Raw genomic sequence first — 19300 nt, 5'->3', positions numbered from 1 at the left:
CCTGTATCCCTGTTTCAATCTGTACCTGTATCTGGGTCCTTATAAATACCTGCATATGTGTACTTTCATTTGGCTCTCCACTGGACAAGTATCAGTGTTTCTGTGTCTCTATATCCAACAGTATCTGTGTCCCTATCTGTACTGGTATTTGTCTCTATTTGTAATGTAACTTTGCATCTGTATCGATTTCTGTAACAATACCTGTGTCTTTATTTGTATCAGTATCTTTCTCCTATAAGTAATTGTATCTTGGTCTCTATCTGTAATGGTAAATAAGTCTCTCCACTTGTACTACTGTCTTTGTTTCTACCTGCACCTGTATCTGTGTCGCTATCTGTACCCGTGTCTGGATCTGTCTGTATACATGAAGCTATGTCTTTATCTGTACCTGTATTTGTGTTTGTACATGGATTTGTGTCCCTATGTGAAACTGAATCTATTTGACAGACTTATCCTTGTCTTTATCTGTGCTTCAAACTGTATCTTTAACTGGTACTTGGTCTCTCTCTATTCATCAATCTATGTCTCTACCCGTACCTGTATCTGGGTTTCTATCTGCACCCAAATAATCTGTGTCTATGTATGTACCTGTATCTATGTCTCTGTATGTGTATCTGTTTCTATATCATACCTGTATCTACCTCTCTGGTCATACCTGTAGCAGGGTTTCTACCTGTACCTGTATCTGTATATGTGTGTCTAATTGTATCTGTGTCTATCTTTTTAACTACCTCTATCTGTGCCCATAAGTACCTATGTCTTTCCATTTATATCAGTGACTGTCTATTTGTACTTGTATTTGTGTCTGTATTTGTATTCACATCTGTATCTGTAATTGTATGTGTGTAACTATGTCTCTGTCTATGCCTGTATCTGTGCTTCTCTCCATACTTCAGTATGTCTCCATGTGCACTTGTTTCTCTATCTATATGAGTATCAGTCACTGTGTCTATCTGTACCAGTTTTAGTATCTCTACAAGTATCAGTATCTGGTTTTCAGTAGGTGTGTGGGTCTCCATCTGTATCTGTAGGTGGGTCTCTATCTATACTAGTATCTGTGTCTCTAATTGTATCTGTAAATGGGTACCTATTTGTACCTGTATCTGGTTGTCTATCTGTTCACTTATCTGCATTTCTATAAGAACCAGTATCTGTGTCTTCCTAGGTACCTGGGTCAATATCTATCTTTTCCCAAATCTGTGTCTCCATCTGTACCTGTATCTGTATCTCTCTTTTCCTGTATTGAGGTCTCTTGTTTCTGTATCTGCATCTCCATCTGTCTGTCATCTCTATCAGCCTATACCAGTATCTTCATCTGTCCTTGTATTTGTGCCTCTATCTGCAAATTTGTACCTTTCCCTGTACTGTACCCTCATCTGTGTCTCTATCCATAATGCTTTCTGGATCTTTATCTCTACCTACATCTGGGCTTTTGTATCTATACTTTTTCTCTGTCTGTGCCCCTATCTGGGTCTCTGTACCTCTATGTGTGTCTACATCTGTACCTGTTACTGGCTCTGTCTGTACCTGTATCTGTGTCTCTATCTATCCCTGTACTATTCTATTTGTTCCTATATTTTTGGGTCTGTATGTACTTGAATCTTGACTCTCTCTATACCTCTACCTATATCTCAACCCGAATCCGTTTCTATGCATTTATCTGTACTGGTATCTGATCTCATTCTGTACATTTTTTGTCTCTACTTATCCCTGTATCTGGGTCACTATCTCTATCTGTATTTACATGTGACTATATCTGAATCTATATCTCTATCTGGAAATGTATCTCGATCTAGATCTGTCCTTGTGTCTATCTCTACCTGTATCTGTATTTTTGCCTTTCTGTATATCTGTATCTCTATCTGTATCTGTCAGTGTCTGTGTTACTGTATTTTTACCTATTTCTAGTTCTCTGTGTATATTTGTATCAGGGTCTCTAATCATACATATGAATATATGTATCCGGTCTCTATTTGAATCTTTATCTGTGTCTCTATCTGGACCTATGTACAGATGTCTACCTGTTCCTGAATCTGTGTCTCTATATGTAATTCTTTCTAGGGCTCTCTTTCTTCATACCTGTATCTGGTTATGTATCTCTACCTGTTCCTCAGTGTCTATGTTTATCTGTATGTATCTTAACTGGTCTCCATTGTGATCTGTGTTTCTATCTTTATCTGTACCTGTGTCTCTCTACATTGTATCTGTATCTCTATCTGTACCTGTATCTTTGTCTCTATCTCCATATCCACTCCTATCTGTGTCTCCATCTGTACCTGTATCTACCTGTATACAAGTACCTTTGTCTGTGTCTGTATTTGTACCTGCATGTGTGTCTCTATCTGTTCCTATAGCTGGGTGTCTATCTGTACCTCTCTCTCTCCTGTATCTGTGTCCCTATATATACCTGTATCTGTTTGTCTATCTATACCCGTATCTGTGTCTCTATTTGTCCCCGTGTCTGGGTCTATATCTGTGTCAAGGGACATTGAAGATGCTCTGAGACTTGCAGGAAGGATTATAAAATCTGCCTGCTAGCTCTGTTGCTAGATCCACCATTGTTTTGTATTATATTAGTTTCCTGAGACTTCTGTAAGAAATTACCACAAGGTGGGTGGCTTAAACAAGTGAAATTTATTGTCCTAATGTTCTGATGGTTAAAATCTGAGGTCAATATTCTGGCAGGGATAATTCCTTCTGAGGGCTGTAAGGGAGAATCTGTTCCACGTCTCTCCCCTAGCTTCTGGTGGTTTGCTGGAAATCTTTGCAATTCCTTTGCTTGTACAATCATCGCTCTGATGTCTGCCTTCATTGTCACATGGTGTTCTTCCTGTGTGCGTGCCACTGTGTCCAAATTTCCCCTTTTTATAAGGACACCAGTCACACTGAGTTAGGGCCCACCCTAATGACCTCATCTTAACTAATGACATCCGCATTAACCTTATTTCCAAATAAAGTCACATTCTGGAGTCTGCTGGTTGGGAATTCATATGAATTTTTTTGGAACACAATTCAATCACATAACAATCATTTTTTTCCCTTCATTTCACTGCTAAGACCATACCTTTACAAACTCGTGACTCCATCCTTTAGTATGGCTCTTCTCTGGGCTCTCATTTGGGCTTGGGACAGCTAGTTGAGAAGGCCACTGTCATCATTTGGGGAATGTAGCTCCAGGGCAACCCAGAAGACAGGCTAGTGCAAGGGTCTAGGGGAAGAGTGGATCTGTGCACAGAGGTGCTCCATCATGGGGACCTGGAACTGACACCTGGGAGTAGAATCAGTCAGTTGGATTGGGAGATGCTGCAGTAAGAAACAACTGCAAAATGTCAGAGAAAAATCGCAACAAAGATTTATTTCTCACTTAGTCACTTATGCCGATTGCAGCTCAGTTGATGGTTAGCTCCATATCATTCTCAGAGCTCAGGCTGAGGGAGGCTCTGACCTCATGATTCCAGTAACACTGAAGCAGAAAAAAAGGAAACATGGCCTATTATATACTGTTTTTTCTGTTTCTGCTCAGAAGTGAAACACCACCCTTGTGTTCATAAACCATCAGCTGGAGCAGGTCACTTGGTTGCACCTAATATCAAGGGATCAGGGAAATTCAATTCTATCATATGCCTACGAAAAGAATAGGAAATATCTGCAAAACAGCAGGCCTTTGGAAGCCTGGGAAGGGCTTCTGCCTCTCTCTGCCTCATATTGCTCTTCCGAGGGTAACCATATGTCCTGGTTAGCCAAGGCAATTTCTACATACTCCTCCAGCCTAAATATTAGTAGTGCTCTTTCAGTCTTTAAAGAGTCCCTGTTTGGACAAAGAGTCTATGATTCTACTCCTCTTTGGTGGCAAGAGATAAAAACAGTCTGTGTACAGGGAGGTAGATGCTATTAGAAAGGGAGACACCTTGGTAGACCATATGCTAAACTGATAAAGTCACTTCTGGTTACATGTTACTTTTTGTGTTTCTTTAAGTTTTATTACCCTGTAGCACTCAAGTGAATCTTTAGATACCTAACATGGTCTCAGTTGTGTCCTGGGGTGAGGAAAAGGGCATGTGTTGGCAATGGTGACAAGCGAGGGACTTCCATGGTAGGCAAATTATCAGGGTGAATGTAATGGGCCTGCATTGTTCTCTCCTACCCCAAAGTCTTCTAGCAATGACCATGGAGGTTCTGGGGTTTGTGAGATGGCACTTCCTCAAACATAGCTTCACTGGTGACACCCATTTCTCCTCCATTTGCTTTTTCCAGCCTAGTGAGGAAGCCACTTCCAGCCCAGAGCTGGTATCTCAGTACAGAGAAGCAAGGGTGGGCAAGAAGCCCCTTACCATCTTGAGCCAGGAAAGAAAATGGGGAATCCTGTTGCCTGTGGAAGCCAGGGGAGCCAGCCCAACCTCTTGGTCACTAGGAGGTTGTCTTTTTTTCCCCCATCACATCTTCCTGCCTCAGGGCCTTTGTACTTATTCTTTCCTCTTCCTGAAATGCCCTCTCTCTATTCCCTCATATCTGGCTCCTCATACTTCTGGATTTGGCTAAAATGTTCCCTCCGTAGAGACACTACCTGTTATTATCCTATGTCAGTAGATTATCCTTTTCTTCCATTGTCTGTCATGACACTCCATTCATGAAATTGTCACAGTATTTGACTATTTCTTTGTTCAGTTTTGTTTCCACTTTAGACTATAAACTCCATAAAGGTAGAAACTATACTTGTATCCTGCAGCCTAGCAGAATGCTTGGTGCTTAGTAGGCCCTCAGCATATATTTGCAAAATAAAAAAATGAATTATTAAATAGATGAGTGATTGTATGCATTTGAGCTCAGTTTCTAAGGATATGCACACTTTCTAGCCTTGAGCAACAATGTAGGAAGATGAGAAGCACCCTGAAAAATCTAACTTGAATTGTAGTTCAGAATGGCCATTCCTAGCAGGTCAGACACGCAAAACTGAAAATGATCTGGAGGTCAGAGTAGAACTCAATAAATATACAGAAACATTATTGGAATATATCAAAGGGTAGTCTTTATCAGAGAAGGGCAGCAGGCCCTTTGGAATATTTATTGAAATTGGTCACACATAAATGCCATTTGTGTGACTCCATTTGGTGTGTGCATGTGCATACCCACACAGACACACGCAGAGATGAGACTGTTTGCAGGTGGCTTTGTGGCCCCCTGCATGTAGAAAATATGCAGAGACACTCAGTGCAGGGATGATTAGCCCCATTTTTCAAAAAAGGAAACTAAGGCTCAAACATGTTAAGTTCATTGTCTAAGATCGTACTGCAAATAGGTAGAGCAGGCAGGCTGATCGCAACCTCCCGCTTACCCATTGCTGGACTCTCATTAGGTGGAGGGTGGGGAGTGGAGCCCAAGGTTTGTGCTTGAGCAGTGCTCTTGTTGGTGATGCAGATATAAGTGTACCTGCTTTGTTATCAACCGTGGGAGGGTCCGAATCTCTGTGCTGAATGGTGAGTGAGAGTACTCACATTGAAAAAGTTCCCCCGATAATTCAGAGACTTTCCTCCGTTCAAGGGGGCTTCCTCCAAACCATTTATGCCCTGAGAACTGCTACATTAGAAGATACGTGGAAAACAAGTTCTCAAGGAACTGACTTTCATTTGATAAGTTCACTATAAAAACCACTGAACATGTTCCCAACTAGAGGCCAGTGATACCTACATATCTCAAACTCGCATGATCACTGAGCATTAAGAAGCTTCAAAGTGGCTGTGAGGCTTGCGAGTGTCTCAAGTGGCTCCTGAATGATAAAAGGAAAAGACAGTTCTGTTTGGTGGAATGTTGATATTCTGCATACTTGGTATGCACCAGTCCTCTGGAACAAGATCATGGAGGTCTGGGGATTCACATCAATTCTGTTTGGCAGACACATGTATTAACCAGAACATACCATCTTATCTCCCAGGCCACTGCAGAGATTTTATTGAAAATACATTCACTGTCTTTCTCAAACGTTTCTCATGTGTGGGCCACTCACAAAGGACTCTAGGCTTGAATTCTATCCATCGCACAAAGGGCTTGCCCACTTTGAAAAGGGCTACCTCAAAAAGGAGTTAAAAGCAAAGACTTCTGTTTACTGTAAAACCTGTTTAATGAATGGGTTTTACATATGTGTGCGAGCCAATGAACCAGGCTGCAGGGCCCTCTGCCTGCACCACATTCCTCACATGCTCACACTTGTAAAATAAAAAAAAAGTTTGTTTCTGATTGACTTTTGAGGGTCTGTAAAATAAATTACATGGAAAAAACCTATAACCTTAAAGTACCCAAAAGTCCAAGGTGGAAAACTCACAAGTCAAACTCCTGTGCACTGTTTCTTAGAGGTTCTTCAGAATAATAACCCCCATGGTCATGATTCACTTTCACATTCAGCTTAGGTGGCACTTCCCATTCCCATATAGGTTAGTCATTCATCCATTTATTCATTCAATAAATATTTATTGAGTATCCACTACATGCCAGGCCCTGATTAAGGTGCTGGGTAAACAGACAAGCCAGATAAAAACAGACAAAATTTCCTGCCCTCACAGAGATGACATTCTGGTTGGGGGATAGTGACAATACAGAAGATAAAGGATTGTATTGCATAGTATATCAGTACGTGCTATGGATAAAAATAAAGCATAAAAAAAGGCCAGCAGGTGCCAGATAGTGGAGATGGTGCAGAAATTTGGCACTGAAGGTGTGTGCCATTTGGCTGAGGAGTGTGTCCCAGGCAGGGAGGACAGCATGTGCAAACACTGTAAGGAGAAGGCAGCTTGGTGTGTGTGAAGAACAGCAAGGAGGCCCATGGGCCTGGAATGGGGTGAGTGAAGGTAGAGTTGAAAAGAATGAGATCACAGAGCGATTCCCTCCATTGTACCATGGAAATGTTCTCTCAGGATCAATACTTGGACAAGGGAAGGGCAGGAAGCAGAGAAACAAGTTGAGCTGTGGTGAAGTCATGACAAGGACACACCCAACCTGGTGGGGAACTTTGGAGTTATCTTTCTGAATGGTGGAGGAGAGACTGTCATTATTCCCCTCCCTAACATCTACCAGTCACTGGATGAGGCTGCCCCTCAGAGGGGCTGTGACCTGGGGCTACGTTGCTCTAGGTACCTGTGGGCAATTCCTGCAAAAGCTGATAACTTGATGGAGCAGTCAAGGAAGTTGACACTTGAGAAGCAGCATTCCCAGCAGCTAGAAAACAAGCACTTTAGTTCTGAAGGGCGATTTGGGTGGTGTACCACAGCAGCACCAACTTAGCTATCGCCAAGGACTTACTATAAGCCACACACTCGGCTAAGAACTTTATAAAAATTATCTCATTTATTCCTCACACCAAACCTGTGAATTATGTGTTATTCTTAGCTTCATTTTTATGGAAGATACCCAGAGAGATTGAGTAGCCTGTTCAAGGTCCTCCACTTATGTCGCTAGGTGGACTTTCCAATGCAGATGTCTAACCCTAAAGCATGGGCTCCTGACCACTGGATTTACTTCCCTTGTTCTGGACTCAACAGAGGTGTGGAGTCATATCAAGTGGGTGACTACTCCCCCCATCTTCCTGGCCCATTCTCTCTGTTCTGTCCTGATGCTGTCGAATTTCTGGGCCCCGATGCAGGGTCCCTAGTACCTCTGGGTGCAGCTCTTCTCTACAGAGTCAGCTCCTGCTCCAGTCTGTTTGGGTGCCTTGGAAACTTGCCCAGCCATAGATCTCTGATGAGAGGGCTTATGACACTGAAGATATCAGGAGTGAACAGAGCCTCAGAGATCTGGCCCAATTCTGTTTTCATAGGGTGCAAATTTGAAGTCTGGGACTGGCCCAAAGTTGAAAGCTAGGAGTGACAGGGTGGAAGCAGATGGAGTTGAATCCTCTCAAAATCATATGTTGATGTTCTGACCCCCAATACCTCAAAATGTGACTGTATTTGGAGACAAGGTCTTTAAAGAACTAATTAAGATAAAATTAGGCTGTTAGGGTGGGCCCTAATCCAATATGACTGGTGTCTTTATAACACAAGGACATTAGGACACAGATATGTACAGAGAGAAGACTATGTGACTTTGAGATCAGACTTCTAGCCTCCAGAATATGAGAAAATAGATGTTTGTTGTTTAAGTTGTCCAGTCTATGGAATTTTGTTATGGCAGCCCAGGAAAACTCATACATCAGGCCTCCCGACTGGCAGGCCCATGCTCTTACCTCAGCACTATTCATTATGGCTTGGCATTGCTCATTGAAACTTAGCTTGGTGTAGGGCCAGGAGCACTAGCCTTGGAGTCAAAAACTCTGAGGCCTTTCTTCTCTTCTAACCAGTGATGTAAACTTCTATGTCCCCATCTGGAAACAGAAAGAAATGAAGAACACTTCCTTCCTAAGGGCTCATGCAGTGTCTAGGCACTGTGTCGACACTTTCAAGTGCCTGGTGAGAACGTTGGAGGATCCAAGGAAAGAGAGGCTTTTGTCATCATAATCCTAAGTACTTAATCAGAGCATCTTGTAACACAAAAGGAACCTGGACTGTAATGAATGGTACCACATGCCTAACCCATTTCCAGAAAAAAATAGAAAAACACACATGAGAGGCACGTCATGGGCCTGGATCACTGTCCTGGGCAACTGGCCACACTCTTCAGTTGCCAGGTGTAACTATGCCAGATTGGCACAGAGGAACCTGAGGGTAAATGGGCCTTGTGCTAGGCAGTGGTGTCTGGAATAGCCTGACTCATTCCCCAGCTGCTTCATGAGATTGGTGCACCTCTACCCCCAGCAATGAGAGGAGAGAGAGAAAGAGAGAGAGAGAGAGAGAGAGAGAGAGGGAGAGAGACTAAAGAAGAAGAAGAAGAAAAGTGGAGGAGGAGGGGAGAAGGAAGAGGAGGGGAACAGAGAGAGACAAAAAAAGAGAAGAGAAGGAGAAGAAGAGAGTGTGAACAAACTGTCTATGCCTCTGTGCCTCTGGAGGTTAGGGGCATAGCCATGTAGCACCACCCCTGGGGCTCAAGCAGAGTGGGAATTTTAGCCCCTCTGAGCCACATAGAATGGGCAGGGATGTCATATAATAATTATTATACTAACAATAACATTACCAGTTATTAAGGGGAGGCAGTACATCACCAAAACCCACTATTTTTTCCCTTAGAGTTGCAGATCCCATGTATCTGTATTGTCACTTCATCCTGAAATTTGAGGTTCACAGTGGGAGTAAGGTGGGGCAGTAGCTCACTCTACCTAAACCCTCAAGTGGTTGGACTGGAAGCTAGCAGATTCATCCCTCTCTGGGAGATAGCTGTACAGCGATGGGAGCCTTCTACTTATACGGTATTCCCATCTCAGTCTCAGAACACTTGGAAAATCCAGTTAGTTACTATAGGTGTCTCAAAAACCAGTAGAGTTCACTGATCTTGAAAGGTATTTTGCCTCTGGCTAGGGGCAAGTCTTGATAAATTCTCCTAGTTGCACAACAGAACTCTGAGAATTTACCTTGCTAGGAGTCAGAGCCCAGGGTGTCTTCCTCATAGCTACAGCTGAATTAGCATTAACACCATTTTACTAACTGTAATGGATATATGCTTTTTTAAGTTGACACCTTCATTTGAACCAAATTATAATAAAGTGTCAAAATTCATGCAGAAAAAGGATAGAAAATGCAACAAGAAATAGAAACACATTTGGAGTCAAGAAATTTATCTCTCTTGGCACATAGCAGAACAAATAGACAAAAGATAAACAAATATATAGAAGATCTAAACAATATGATAAAATCTATCTATATTTATCATCTTTTGCTAGGTTATGCTGTGGTAAGAAACAACCTCCAAGGACCAGTGGTTTGCAACAGCAAGCATTTATTTCTTGATCACATTACATGTTGGTTGGCGTAGGCTCTGGTTCTGCTCCATCTGAAATCCAGTGAAGGAGGAGCCCCTCTCCAGGATGTGTCGGCATTGCGCCAGAGGGAAAAGAACAATGGCGCAGCCAGTGATGGCTCTTAAAGTTTCTGGTCCTTGTGGCCTCAGACTGCTTCCTTCAGGTCCTTGTGGCCTCAGACCACTTCCAATCATATTTCCCTGACCAAAGTAAGTCATATGGCCAAGCCTAATGTCACTGAGATGATGGGGAAGTATATTCCATTCACAGGATGGCACCACAAATCACATGCTAGTGGGCAGGGATTGTGTAGTCTTTTTACATGGACAGCAGCAGAAAGTTGGGAACAATATTATAATCTGTCACAATACCTGGTTGATATATATCATATTCTATACTGTGTAATCATAAAATTCAGGTTGTCAGTACCCCTCCATACTCACAAGAGTGGAACATATATTGGGCCGTAAAGAAAATATCAGTGTATTCTAAAATGTAGAAAGAGAATGTTGCTTTCAAATCCTCCAACTGAGAACAATTAGAGAAGCTAGAAAAGCATTAAGATACCCTGCCTGAGAACATCACAAAGCTACCAAGGCAGAAAGAATTTATAGGGCCAAGGTCTGGAAGAGAAGGGAAGCCCAGGGAGCAGTGCCTGGAATTTGGCTTTTTTTCTTTCAAGGGGAAAGTGCCAATTCTAAAAAGCCACAGCCAAGAGGATGAGAAGTTGTGCAGATTCAGGGTGTCGGGGGACAAATTTAGAGTCCAGGACCCACTAAAGAAGAGACTTGGTAACTCCTTCCCACCCCCCACCCCAGGTTTTGAGCTGGGATCCTGAAGGAATCTTACATTCTAAGAATAAGCATTAGCCAGAACTATATTAGCCCTAAAAAGGACAGAACGTCAGTTTAAAGTCATCTGAATCCCTAATTGGATTAATCTAATTTATTCCTAGGCTAGTTATCTGCTCGAAACAAAACTACAGTGTAATATATCATTAACTGCAGCTTCACAATATCATGGTATCTTTTAAATTTTTTACAAACAGTATTTGGCACTTAGTAAAAGAATAACTAGTGATGCAAGAAGTCAAGATTTAGCTCAAAACCTAAAGGAAAAATGGACAATTGAAACCAACTCTTTATTCCTAGTTTTCTTAGAGTTTCTTTTTAAAAATCATGAACGGCTACTGGATTTTGTTGAATGTGTTTTCTGCATCAATTTATATGGTCATATGATTTTTCTTCTTCAGTTTGCTGATGTGGTGGCTTACATTAATTGAGTTGGAGTGTTGAACCAGCCTTGCATACCTGGAATAAATCTTGCTTGGTCATGGTATATAATTATTTTTATATATTGTTTGATTTGATTTGCTAATAGTTTTGTGGATTTTTGCATCTATTTTCATGAGAGATACTGACCTGTAGTTTTCCTTTATTGTCATGTCTTTGTCTGGCTTTGGTATTAGTGTAATTCTGGCCTTGTAGAATGAGTCAGAAGTATTCCCTCTGCTTCTAGTTTCTGGAAGAGACTGTGGAGTATTGTAATCATTTTTCCTCAAATGTTTGGTACAGTTCACCGGTTAAGTCATCTGGGCCTCATGCTTTCTGTTTTGGAAGATTTATAATTATTGATTCAATTTCTTTTATACAGGCGTCCTCATATATATTTCTTCTTGCATGAATTTGGTAGTTTGTATCTTTCAAGAATTAATCTATTTCATCTAAGTTATCATATGTATGGGCATAAAGTTGTTTTTGGTGTTCAATATCCTAGAGTCCATGGGATTAATAATGATGGATATTCTTTCATTTCTGAGCTTAGTAATTTGTGCCTTTTCTCTTTTTTTCTTGGTTATCCTGGCTAAAGTTTTATCAATTTTATTGATCTTTTCTAGGAATTAGCTTTGGGTTTCATTGATTTTTTTTTCACTTGTTTTCCTGTTTTCAATTTCATTGATTTCTGCTTCAATTTTTATTATTTCTTCTCTTCCTCATTCCTTTAGGCTTAAATTGCTCTTTTTTTCTATTTTCCTAACATAGAAGCTTAGGTGATTGATTTTAGATCTTTCTTCTTTTCTAATGTATGCATTCAATGCTATAAATTCCCTCTAAGCATTGTTTTTGCTGCATCCTACAGACTTTGATAAATGTATTTTCATTTTCATTTAGTTAAAATTATTTTTAGATTTATTTTAGCCTCCTCCTTTGACCCATGTGTTGTTTATAAGCATGCTGTTTAATCTCCAAATATTTGGCAGTTTTCTAACTACCTTTCTGTTTCTGATTTCTAATTTAATTCCACTGTGGTATGGGAACATACTTTATATGATTTCTTCTTTAAAATCACAAGGTGTATTTTATGGTCCACAATGTGGTTTATATTGGTGAATGTTCCATGTGAGCTTGAGAAGTTTGTGTATTCTGTGGTTGTTTGGATGGAGTATTTTTTTTAAGTTTATGTATTTATTTTGAGAGAGAGAGAGGGAGAGGGCGAGAGAGAGAGAGAGAGCGCACCGGGGAGAGGCAGAGAGAGAGAGAGGGAGAGAATCCCAAGCAGCATCTGCACCATCAGCACAGAGCCCGATGCGGGGCTTGATCCCATGAACCATGAGATCATGACCTGAGCAGAAATCAAGAGTCTGATGCTTAACCGATTGAGCCACCTAGGTGCCCTGGATGGAGTATTTTATTTTCATGCCATATTATCTTTAATTAAGTAAAAGACATTTCCAATCACCTTACCTACAGATTATTTTACCTACTACTCTGTTTGGCAGCCAGTCTCTTCAGCAATAGTGAGGTAGATACCTTTTCCTCAGGGAAGAGAAATCCATGTTTTTTTGTTTTTGTTTTTGTTTGGTTTTGTTTTGTTTTTGCCTTTGTCGATAACAAAAATGTTGGAGAGCTGAGTGGGAAAGCTGTTGCCTTTGGCATCTTTCACACGAACCACATCAAAAAGAGCCAGGATGTCTGACTCTGTTGGTGATCACGCCAATTTTCCCCAAATTAGCACTTCTCACCATACAGTCTCCAAATTGATCTGAATGGTGTCATTCACCTTAATCAGAGTAGCAGATGGTGTGAGCATCGTGAGTCACCAGATGAGGGATTCCTTTTGTGCCTACAAAGATCTTTCTCACTTTGCACAACTTGTATGTGGCCTCCTCAGGTATAATATGATGGACAGCAAAGCAATCCTTAGTGTCATAGATCACACAGAAATTCTCTCTGGTCTTGTCAGTGCTGATGACATCCATCAACATTAATAGCAGACCTTGCTATTAATCTCAATGGACCACTGCGTGCAGATTGCCTTTACTTCACCTCCTGTTAGAGCATACTTAAATCTGTTCCTTAGAAAAAGGATGGGGGAAAGACATTCTCTCAGCTTGTGAGTATTGGCGTATGGACCAGGAGCACTTTGTTTAGTTTATCTAGTATCCAATGCTTTGCAGCTGCTACACACTTCAGATGCTTCTTAGGATCATAAGCCAAGTCTGCACTAGGTACTGCATGGAGTATTTTAAACATGTCTGTTAGATCAAATTGATTGATAGTGCTGTTCAGGTCATCTATAGCCCTACTGATTTCCTGCCTGCAGGATCCATCAATTACTGACAGAGGGGGGTTGATGTCTCTAACTATAATTATGGATTTGTATATTTATTTTTTCGGTTCTATTAATTTTGGCCTTATGAAACAGAGCTGTCCTCATTTGCAGATGGCATGATTTTCTATGTAGAAAACCTCAGGGAATTTATTTATGTATTTATTTATGTATTTATTTATTTATTATTAGTGCATTTTTATTATTTTAATTTTTAAAAATATAATTTATTGTCAAATTGGCTTATATACAACACCCAGTGCTTATTCCAACAAGTGCCCTCCTCAATGCCCATCACCCGTTTTCCCCCTCCCCCACCCTCCTGTCCACCTTCAGTTTGTTCTCTGTATTTAAGAGTCTCTTATGGTTTGCCTCCCTCCCTCTCTGTTTGTATCTATTTTTTCCACCTCCCTTCCCCCATGGTTTTCTGTTAAGTTTCTCAAGATCCACATATGAGTGAAAACATATGATATCTGTCTTCTGACTGACTTATTTCACTCAGCATAATACCTTCCAGTTTCATCCACATTGCTGGTAATGGCATGATTTCATTCTTTCTCATTGCCAAGTAGTATTCCATTGTATATATAACTCACATCTTCTTTATCCGTTCATCAGTTGATGGACATTTAGGCTCTTTCCATAATTTGGCTATTGTTGAAAGTGCTGCTGTAAACATTGGGGTACATGTGCCCCTATGCATCAGCACTTCTGTATCCCTTGGGGGAATTCCTAGTAGTGCTATTGCTGGGTCGTAGGGTAGTTCTATTTTTAATTTTGTTAGGAACCTCCACACTGTTTTCCAGAGTGGCTGCACCAATTTGCATTCCCACCTACAGTGCAAGACAGTTCCCGTTTCTCCACATCCTCTCCAGCATCTGTTGTTTCCTGAATTGTTAATTTAAGCCACTCTGACTGGTGTGAGGTGGTATCTCAGTGTGGCTTTGATTTGTATTTTCCTAATGATGAATGACGTTGAGCATCATTTCATGTGTCTGTTGACCATCTGTATGTCTTCTTTGGAAAAGTGTCTATTCATGTCTTCTGCCCATTTCTTCACTGGATTATTTGTTTTTCAGGTGTTGGGTTTAGTAAGTTCTTTATCAATTTTGGATAGTAACCCTTTATCCAATATGTCATTTGAAATATCTTTTCCTATTCCATCAGTTGCCTTTTAGTTTTGTTGGTTGTTTCCTTTGCAGTGCAGAAGATTTTTCATCTTGATGAGGTCCCAATAGTTTATTTTTGCTTTTAATTCCCTTGGCTTTGGAGATGTGTTGAGTAAGAAATTGCTGCGGCTGAGGTCAAAGAGGTTGTTGCCTGCTTTCTCCTCTAGGGTTTTGATGGTTTCCTGTCTCACATTTAGGTCTTTCATCCATTTTGAGTTTATTTTTGTGTATGGTGTAAGAAAGTGGTATAGTTTAAAAAAAAAAAACTCTTAGGACTAATAAGTGAGTTCAACAATGTTGCAGGATACAAGATCAACATATAAACATCAATTGTATTTCTATATACTAGCAATTAACATGTGGAAATGAAAAATTAAAAATTACACTACTATTTAAAATTTCACAGGATGTCTGGGTGGCCAGTCAGTTGAGCGTCTGACTCTTGATTTCAACTCAGGTTGTGATCCCAGGATCATGAGATTGAGCCCCACATCGGGTTCCATGCTGAGTGTGGAGCCTGCTTGGGACTCTCTCTCTCTCTGCCCCTCTCCCCTGCTCGTGTGTGTGTGTGTGTGTGTATATATGTGTGTGTGTGTGTGTGTGTGTACATACAATTTTGCCAAATATGAAATACTTATTAGGTGCCTTCAAGGAGATTTCAGGGTAGCCATGTATTGGTCTATGCTATGGCCCAGCACACACACAAAATTATCTTGACCTATCAGATCCTCTAAGGAACTTATAGGTGGGAACTTTTGGAGGATAAGATACTGAGCAGTGGGAGCAGAAGTTGAAAGATCATTAGGTCCGTAGAGATCAGACAAGCCATGGGATGAGATATGGGGGCTGGTTATCAGGGAACATGAACCACAGGACTATAGAAGCCATGAAGAGAGAAGAAGTGGACAATTGAGGGTGAAGAAGCCAGTTTGTGACAGTAGCTATAAGCAAACAATGCAGAGGAGCTGTGCCACCTTGGTGTCCTGAGTGAAGATCCACTCAGAATTCTGGGTTTGCATGTATGTGCATTGCCAATTCAGGTGACAGGTAATGGAAAACCCAACTCAAACTAGCTTGTGTACAAAAAGACATTTATTGGCTCACTAGACTGGGAAGTCCAGGGGTTGAGCTGGCCTTAGGGGCTCAATATTTCTATTTCTCTTTGCCTCTACTTTCTTCTCTTCCATCTCTTCGTTTTCTTCTCAAATTTTGACTTCATTCTTTAGACAATTTGTTTCTTCTGTAGACAGTAACTAATGACTAAAGTTAGTTGGTTCTTACAGTTTGTGATGCTTGGAGCAATAGAGCTTCTCTCAACATGTACTTTTCTGGGAAGACTGTCATTGACCCAGGCTCAGTCATGTGTTCATCCCAGACCAATTCCTCTGGCTAGGGGGGTGGATTACCCTCATTGGCTCTTCGGAGATATGATTGACAGCCCCCTCCCTCTAAGACCATATTAATTAAGGAAGAGTAGTTCCTGAAAAGATAAACTGAGTGTTCTTAGATGATGGAAGAAGGGTTATGGCACTACCAAAACATACACGTTCACTGCATGACCTCCCTTCTCCCCCACTGGAGGAAACTGGGAGAAATCTCTTTCTGGAACCAGGACCCCCACCCTAGAGCAAGTGCTGCTTGTCATTTCCCTCCTTTGATTTTGGTTCTCTTGATGTTTAGGGAAATTCTGTGTAGCATGCTAAGTGGAAATGGCAAAAAGATTTGAGTCTTGAACTTGAAAAAGGTGAGCACATCCCTGCGGTTCAGGGAAGTCCTGAACTTTGTCTCTTTCTCTTGATTCTGAGCACAGACAAGGAAAGGGTTGTATTAGTTTTTAACTGCTCAAACTCCAGTAGGCTTCCCCAGCTACCAGTTCAGCTTTAATCTCCCACTAGTTTTGCCTGTGCCCCCTTTTGAACTTGACACATAATGCCATCTCTGAGCCATAACTTAAGCTCCTCTTGAAAAGGACTCTGGTTTTCCAATTCTCTATCCTGTTTGACAGTGTCCTGGAACATCCTCCTGTTCCTGGACCTACCAGATCTGGGGCTGAGGGCATGAAGCTTCTGAAATCTCTCACCCATAGATTTGTTTGGATTCTGTGGACAGAAGGGGACGTGTGGGCTTCCTGGAAGAGCCAGGTATTTTGGCACTGTGCTTGAGGAGGCAAAATCATGTGCCGGGGCATGGAATGAGTTCCAGAAAGTGCAGCTTGTTAGTGATGAGTGGAGAAGAGGCCACTGGGAGACAAAAGTATGGAGAGCTGCCAGATGCCATGGGGGAGATTCTTATCTTTCCTCAGGGAGAGGGGGCCTCAGATCCACATGGGGGTCTCTGTGCTGCCCTGTGGGTCCCTGCTGGCCACTGTAACCATGCCCTTTGTCCTACCTGGTCACTGTGTTGCTAGCATCTGCTGCTGAAGGGCTACCTAATGAAATTTGGGAGATGGACCATGAAGTGGTCATCATGCCACCTCAGCCCCATTTTGGGTCTTTCTTGCTGGTGCTGAAGATCTTCCCCCAAGTACTAGTGTATGGGAAGCCCCATGGCACTGTGATTTCAGGAGAATGAATTTGCATACCCTTAAGAAAGTGAAAACATTGCCAGCTAAAACATGAAATACCACTGATTGTAAGATGCATCTCAACTTCAGAGATGAAAAAGAAGAATCTCAGAATTGTTAAAATATGGTATTTTATAAGTAGCATGATGGTTAAGAGCTCAGATACTAGAGCCAGGCTGCTTGAGTTTGAATCCCAGCTCTGCCATGTACAAGCTATGGGGGTCTTGGGCCAGTCACTTTTACCATCACTGTGCTTTAGTTTCCATGATTGTGTAATGGAGACAGACCTACTTCCTAGAGTTGTTGTGAGGACTGAATATGTGTGTAAAAACATTTCAGTAGCGCCTGACGCATAGTAAGCACTATGTCTTTGCTATTTTTATTAACAAATATTATATCCATTACATACATAAGTAGAGGATAAATAATGACCTTTGCCACCATCCCAAGCACCTTGCTGCCACTCCTCTTGCCAGGTAAGCAGGGCTTTTGCCAGCGCTCCACAAATTTCTTGGCAGCTCTCACCAAGAACAGGTTTCTTGCTGCCCAGCTGCCAATTTGGGGCTTTCAGGCATAAGAGGGACCATAAGCCAATCTGGGCATGTCTGAGGCCAGTCATTTCCAACTAGACCTCTCATCACTGCAATCCTCAGGCACTTCAGGGCAAACAAGCCCCTTCCCCACCCAATATCCCCATCCCAGTATTGTTAGGAGCATTCTCACCCTGCTTCCGCCCAGCTAGTACCCCATCCCACCAAGCTCTTCCCAAAGGCCCTTTAGAACTCCCATTCTGCTGCAAACAAATGCCACCACCTCCTCAATGTCTTCCCAGAAGTCTTTCTTCATCCCCTTGCAGCCTTAACTGGAAAAGGCCTCGCCCCATTAGGGAGCCATGTCCTCCACCGCCTCCCATCTTGGGGAGAGAGGGGACGGATTCTTCTGGCTCTTTGCTGTTGGGTCTAGACTAGAGGATGATTCTTCTGCTTCAAAGCTGACCCTTCTATGAGCTTCAAACTATCAAGCTGAACATTTTGTCTTAAAAATAAAGGGGTTTTAAATTATGTAATTAATACTTGATAAATCCACCTTTTAAAAATGCCATCCTTTACAGATAGGCCAGCTTCCTGGACTCAGCCCCATCCCTGGCTGCTCTCTGGTGAATCACAGTTATCTGGTTGGTGCATCTATCTCCTGACTTTTTCCTGTACAATAACCCATCTACAGAAACATAGGGTTTTGGGGTGTGTGTTTGGAAAAGAACTACAAATGACATCCTACTATAAACATCATTCTGTAACTTGCTTTCTTCACCTATCTGTCCTGGCAATCTTTCCATGTAGAATTGTACTTCTTTCTTTTAAGTTGCTGCATTGTAGCTTATTTTGGAAATACCACAGCATTTTTGTAACCATTCCTCCAACATGAACATTTATGTTGTTTTCATTTTTCCCTATTATAAAAAAAATGCAGCAATAAACAGCTTCCTATGGGTTGGTTAACACACAAGGGAGAATATTTCTTCATTCCTAATATTTTGAAAAGAATAAGGCCTGTATTGTTTTTATAAAGTAGGTAATGCATATTATAAAATTGAAGTAATTTAAGATTTACAATGAAGAGACAAATAAATCACCAAGAATTTCATTACCTAGAGAAGAAAAAAAATACAGTTAACATCTGGTGAACAGCATCCCAAACATCTCTTTATATACACATCCAGTTAGAAGACCGCAAACTATCTAGAAATAATTTTATAACACCGGGATCATACCAGTCATGTTAGTTTCAACGAAAAGTATGAAATTTGGTTTTATTTGAATATAAATGATAAAAAAGAAACGAATCTGAACATAAAGGAACTGAAGGACTTGATGTTACTGCTTCTCTCCTTAAGGTCTACTAGTAGAGTGAAGTGATTGGAAACTTCTTTTTCTTTCCTCCCCTCCCCTTCTCTCCCCTTCTATCTCCTGTCTCTTTTCCCTGCCTCCTCTCTTTCTCCCTTCCCTTCCCTTCCTTTTAAAAATCTATGCAGCCACTATCAACAGAGGATGGGACCTCTGTTTTCTTGTTCGCCCACATCCT

At 41.4% G+C, this 19300-nt stretch overlaps 1 pseudogene; it reads right to left on the bottom strand.

Annotated features, from left to right (window-relative positions):
* Positions 1-7773: 7773 nt before the first annotated feature.
* LOC145714451 (small ribosomal subunit protein eS4, X isoform-like) lies at positions 7774-13410 on the bottom strand (annotated as a pseudogene).
* Positions 13411-19300: the final 5890 nt, after the last annotated feature.

The sequence above is a fragment of the Panthera onca genome, chromosome X (genome assembly GCF_046562875.1).
Source record: "Panthera onca isolate mPanOnc1 chromosome X, mPanOnc1 haplotype 2, whole genome shotgun sequence".
Lineage (NCBI taxonomy): Eukaryota > Metazoa > Chordata > Mammalia > Carnivora > Felidae > Panthera > Panthera onca.
This window is presented reverse-complemented; position numbering and strand designations above follow the sequence as displayed.